This window comes from Choloepus didactylus, chromosome 6, assembly GCF_015220235.1.
Source record: "Choloepus didactylus isolate mChoDid1 chromosome 6, mChoDid1.pri, whole genome shotgun sequence".
In the NCBI taxonomy this organism is placed as follows: Eukaryota; Metazoa; Chordata; class Mammalia; order Pilosa; family Megalonychidae; genus Choloepus; species Choloepus didactylus.
Window position 1 is genome coordinate 31,035,142 of NC_051312.1, and position 6,705 is coordinate 31,041,846.

The following is a 6,705-nucleotide window of genomic DNA, read 5'->3' on the forward strand; positions in this document are numbered from 1 at the left end:
TGTAACAACCTTGGGAGGAGGGAGTGCTGCTGGCAACTAAGTGGGTAGAGGTCAGGGATGCTGCAAAACATCCTGCAACGCACAGGACAGTCTCCCACAACAAAGAATTATCTGATTTAGATGTCAAGAGGGCTGCTGCTAAGATAGATGAATCAGTCCTGTGTTGATAATTACTACAGCTGGGTTTTGGGTCATTAGACTTCTCTGACCACGCGTATATGTTTGAAATATTACATAATAAAAGGTTTTTCAAATGTCATCAGTGCTCTTTGTAAAATGCAATGTACTCTACACCAGTGCTTTTCACAAATACCACTGATTTAGCCTTAAATAAGACTAGAGTTGAAGTAACATGCCACAAGTTTGTGCTAATGATTAATAAGAAAATTTTGATGTGACATTTTAAGATAAGAGTGGTTTTTGCACAAATTGCTTTTGGGAGTACAAATACTGATTTAAACACTATCTTTATAAAGAAAGAAACATAGGAATGAAATTATGCAAATATTTCTATTGTAACATCTCATCATGAAGTAGAGTTTCTGTGAAACTGTTTCAGCCAAAATCTTTTGTATATTGAATATTTGGTCAATATCTCTAAGGAAGATAAATTTTTAAACTTGAGTTGGTTTGTATTTGTTACAGGAAACTACAACCCTTCAAATATTAAGGTAGAAGATTGCATTTGTTCATCTGTTGTTATAAATTTAATTTGTCATAAAAGTTTAATTTCATTTCCTAACTTTGTGACAGTTAACCTATTGATGATACCCTCACTTCTCTAGTTCTAGCAGATTCTTTATAATTAGAAAGGGATCCACACACTATCTTTGTGAAGTTATTTTGCATGTAAAATAAATGAGTGACTAACAATTTATTCTTTTAAAATATTAATGTACAAGAATGCTCTAGAAGCTTTTATTCATGACAAATAAAAACGGTAATCAACCCAAATGACCATCAACAAGAGAATGTATAAAAAACAATTGTGGTATAGTCATACAGTAGAATATACTCGGCAAATAAAAGGTATAAACTACCGCAACCTGAAACATGGATGAATTTTAAAAACATTATGTTGAACAAAAGCAGCCAGACATAAAGGGTACATGTTACATAATTCCATTTATATAAGTTCAATAGTAGGTTAAACTAATTGATGATGTTAGAAGTAAGATCTGTGATTGCCTGGAGGAAGAGAGGATTGCCTGGACGGGGTCATTAGAGAAGTCTCTAGAGTGACTGAAATACTCTTCCTCTCAGTTGGGCTGTTGTTTATACATAAGTTTACATTTGTCAAAATTCATTGGATAATACACTGAAGGTCTGTGCATTTCAGTGACTGTAAGTCATACCTCAATTATAGAACAACACCTAGTTGGGGTGGGAAGCCACAAAGAAGTGAGCACCTTACCAAAAATTGCTCAGAATATCTAAAACGACGTCCAGGATAGGTGCTCTATTTACAGGCACCAAGATTTCTGGTGTTCACCAACACCTGTTTTCTCCTTCTTACTTTCATCTATAATAAAAATTACATTACCAAGCCTCCCTTGAAACTTCAAAGGAAAGGACATGCAGCTTTTTCCCCCTTCCTCCTTCCTGATACTGACTTAGTTCTGGTCAATAAGAATATGAATGAGAGGAATTTTCATGGGAGTTTTTTGGAAGTTTTTCCCAAATAACAAGAGAGTCCTACCCTTCCCTCATATGAGAATATGATGCCTGGAGAGGCAGCAACCCAATGGACTGGCATCAGAGAATTAACAACCAACCCTTGAAACACTGGCCTCCAAACTTCTTATCAAACTTGAATGCCTCAAAACTTCATTCCTTCTTGTAGCCCCTCAGTATTCCATTGTATGTTTGCCCTTCTATTCATCATTCCATGTATCCTTAGGCCACCTCCATCCATTGCAAATGGTGAGTATTGCAGCCATAAACAGCAGTGTGCAAATGTCCTTTTATGTCTCTGCTTTCAGTTCTTCCAAGTATACACCCAATAACAGGGTTGCAGGATCATTTGGCAACCCTGTACTTAGGTTCCTGTGGAACCACCACACTGCCCTCCAGAGGGGCTTCAGCACTCAACTTACCTACCAACAATGAATAGGTGCATCCCTCTTTCCACATTTTCTCCAGCATTTGTATCTTTTTCTTTATTTTTTAAGCAGTTTTATTCAGACACCATGCAATCAGTCCTAAGTAGCAATCAGTGGTTCCTGGTATAATCACAGAGTCATGCATTCATCACCACAATCTTTAAAGGACATTTCGATTTCTTCCACAAAGAAAGAAGGGGAAAAAATGAAGAGTAAAAATTAAAAATAAAATGAAATAAAAAGGAGATAGAACACCACCAAGAATCCCATACCCCTCCCTTATATCCCCTCTTATTGACACTTAGCTTTTGTATATTGCCTTTGTTACATTTTGAGGAAGTATATTACAATGTTCCTGCAACTATAGACCCTAATTTGCATTGATTGTATTTCTCCATACACCATCCCATTTTCAACACCTTGCAAATGACACCATTTGTTCTCCTTAATGTAAAAATATTCATATATTTTTATATTTAATTGCCATCATTGTCCTCTCTAGGTTTTGCTACCTTACACAGTCCCAATCCTTATCATCTATCTTTCCTCCTTGTGTCATACATGCTCCTAGTCTTCATCTTTTAACCATAATTACACTCAGGTTTGTTCAGTGTCCTTAAAATATTGTGCAATCATCAGGTAGTATTGTGCTATCCATTTCTGGATCTTTACAATCAATCGTGTTGAACATACTGTACTCCTTCAACATCAAATGCCCATGAATTTTGGTTATTAATAATAGCTAACATTTATTTCAAAGTACTTCCTATTCTGGACACTGTATAAGTGCTTTGCACACATCAATTCACTTAATTTCAGAACAAACTGTGATAGGTTGCTATCATTATCAGTCCTATGTTATATATGAGGAAAGAGAAGCACAGAGAAGTGAATGAACTTGCCTAAGATTGCACAAGAGTGGAGCGAGATTTGAATCCCAGCAGCCCTACCACAGAGCCTGTGCTCTAAGCACCACCCTACACTATTTCTAGGTACAGAACATGTAAATGGAGAGTTATAAATAACTATGCTATCTCAATAAAATTCAAAGCTATATTTCTTTCCCTACACAAACACATACATCTCATCTGCTTTTGAACTCAACCTATTTTTTGATCCACTAGAGAAATTAAGGAAAATTTTATTCAAACTAGCCTGAGAGATTATTCAGAGAGAAGAAGAGGACCACGTAAGGTCCAGCTCATCTGGGCTTCATCCAGAACAGTGGGGAGTATGTGACAACCTTCTTCCTTGAAAGCTGCCTTTTCCTTTTCTTTCACCTCTGCCTCTTCTGTATTAATTCCTCTCCCTGCTGTCCCTCCTCACCCCCATTCTCACTGTCTCTTCCACTAAACTTCTAGCAAATACCTCCTCTGTCCCCACAATGCTGCCTTACCTAGAAGCATGAACAGAAATTGTGTCCAGTGTGTAAAAGCCTAAATCAGCATGTGAGCATGAGGATTTCACCTCAAGCAACCTGCTGGACTCTGAACCACAGCATAATAATAATATGTGGACAATGACCAAAAAACATCATAAGAGTGAGCTTTGTGGACTAAGAATGAAATAATGAAACCTCCATCCCAATCACACTCTCACAATTGGTAATTCCCAAATAGTACTTCACAGAATCCCAAAATTTTAAAAGACTTCAAGAATCATCAAATCCAACCACTTCATTTTACAAGGAATACTGTGGCCCAAATAGAGGAATTAACTTGCCCAAAGTTTTATGACTGTTTGGAAATTTTGCACCCTACTTCCACTCATATCACCTACCTTTAGGTAAGGAAATCTTGTGTGGTTTGGGTCTGCTTCAGAGCAAGGAATTGGACAAGATGGAATTCAACTGCATTCAAGTCCCCTTCCAATTCAGCATGGTTAGCCATTCTGCTGAGATCGATCATTATTCAAGGAGATGTTCTGGTTGGCAAGCTTGGAAGGGAAGCGTTGGATTCTTCTCTGGGAATTTGGTCACTGGGAAAGCAAGGTCCTTTGCCAATATTACCAACCCAGCTGATTTTTCATAGAAGGGCCCCAGTAAGGCAAGTTCACATCATACTAAGCACATCACTCTGAGGGTGCTACTGGAAAGAATTTAGAGAGATTTTACTCTAGCTCCTCTGTTGATACGTTACAAGGGGCTGAGTGAGATTAACTGGCTTCCATAAACCTCACACTAGTTATTTGCCCAATTACTAACTCAGAAAATAGTGCTCTTTCAACAACAGCAGGCTGCTTTCTGGTGGTACTGTGTTAGTGGTTGTTCCTGCAATTCAGGATCAGACCTCATCCCCAAGGACAAATCTTCAATGGTCCTGGGAGCTTTTGGAAAATAAAGTAAATGGTATCTAAGATGAAGCACACAAAAAAGGGAAAATTCAGGGGATCTGTATCTGGGTTTATATTTGGGTTTATAATATCTAAGAAATAAACAAAAGTCACAAGAAGCAGCAAACCCAAAGATTTTAAGATCCTCTCTTTAGAGAATCTATCTACCCTCTGAAAGTCTAAGGGTTGTGATTAAATGCTGAAATCCTTGAACTATTTAAAAGAAATTAAGCCAAACACAATCAAGGGACCAATTTCTGCACAGAATTTCTTTTCTCTAGGGTCAAACTTTTCAAAATTAACTCTGACTTGGAAAACAGCTCAAAATTTATTTCAATTAATTTAGTGAAATTTCTGCAAAGTTTTTGTACCCAATAGTGAGGCAGTAATAGAAGAAAGCTGAAGGTGAGGCATGAAGGGAACTTTGTGCCAGTCTTGTCTATCAACAAGGAAAACAAGAATGAATAGAGAAGAAAAGGAAGACTGGAAAAGAAGCTGGGACACCTGGGCACTAGCTCTGGTTTGGTAATTGATTAACTCTCTGACATTAGCCATATCATTCACCTTCCCACTTCACTCTCTTCTGTTTCCACTATAAAAATGACAGAGTTGGGCTAGATTATTTCCACTGTACTTTCCATTTCTAACATTTTATTCATGTGTAAATATGCTTAACCTCCCAGTGCCTTGGTCTCCCATTAATGATGATAACAATAATAATGAAACATGGCATGAATTTCTCTAAAAGACATGTCATTCATTCATTCAGCAAATAGTATTGAGTCCTGTTATGCCAAGCACTATATGCTGAAGATTTGGCAGTGAAAAAGCAAAGTCCTTAGACTCATGGGGGTTATAGCCTATCTATGCCTTTTAGGCCCTAATGGAGATAAAGACAGACAATAAACAAATAAAGCTTAACATATAAGTAGGTAGTAATTAAGTCCTATAGAGATTAATAAAATAGATTAAGGATGATAGGGAATGCTGGTGGGTATTATTTTATATAGGATACTAGGAAAGTCCTCTCTGTAAAGATGCCATTTGAGCAGAGATATATGAAAGAATCAAGAGAGTGTGATACGCAAAGATCTAGAAGAAAGGTTTTCTAAACAGAAGGATCAGAAAGTGCAAAGACCCTGAGGCAAGAGTGTTTGAGAAACAGTAAGGAGTCCAGGAGACTAGAACAGAGGAATCAAGGATGCCTCCAAAATTTTAGAGCTTGTCAACTGTGATAGTTCAGTTCATGTGTCAACCTGGCCGGGTGATAGTACCCAGGTTCTAGTCAAGCAAGCACTGGCCTAACCATTACTGCAAGGACATTTGTGGCTGGTTAATAAACAAGAAGGCTGATTTATTAAATCATCAGTCAATTGGCTGCAGCTGTGTCTGGTTACATCAACAAAGGGCATGTCTTTCACAATGAGAGAATGAAATCAGCTGGATTTAATACAATCAGTTGAAGACTTTTAAGTGAGACAGATAGAGGACCTTCACTTCTTCAGCTAGCCAGCAAAGTGTTTCCTGAGGAGTTCATCAGAGTTGCCAGTTCACCGCCTGAGAAGTTCATTGAACACGTTCATCAAAGTTGCCAGTTCGCTGCCTGAGGAGTTCATCAGACAGCTTCACTGGAGTTGCCAGTTTGCTGCCTGCCCTATGGAATTTGGACTTGTGCATACCCAATTACATGAGACACCTTTATAAAATCTTATGTTTATAGATATCTCTTATTGATTCCGTTTCCCTAGAGATCCTTAACTAACACAGCAACTGTTCTAGTTTGCTAATGCTGCTGGAATGCAAAACACCAGAAATGGATTGGCTTTTATTAAAGGGGGTATATTTGGTTACACAGTTACAGTCTTAAGGCCATAAAGTATCCAAGGTAACACATCAGCAATTGGGTACCTTCACTGGAGGATGGCCAATGGTGTCCGGCAAACCTCTGTTAGATGGGAAGGTACGTGGCTGGCATCTGATCCAAAGTTCTGGTTTCAAAATGGCTTTCTCCCAGGACATTCCTCTCTAGGCTGCAATTCCTCAAAAATGTCACTTAGTTGCTCTTGGGGCATTTATCCACTCTTAGTTTCTCCACAACAAGATTCTGCTTTCAACAGCCATCTTCAAACTGTCTCTCACCTGCATCTACTCTCTCAGCTTCTGTGCATTCTTCAAAGTGTCCCTCTTGGCTGTATCTCCTCTTCAAAATGTCACTCTCAGCTGCACTGAGTACCTTCTGTTTGTCAGCTCATTTATATGGCTCCAGTGATTT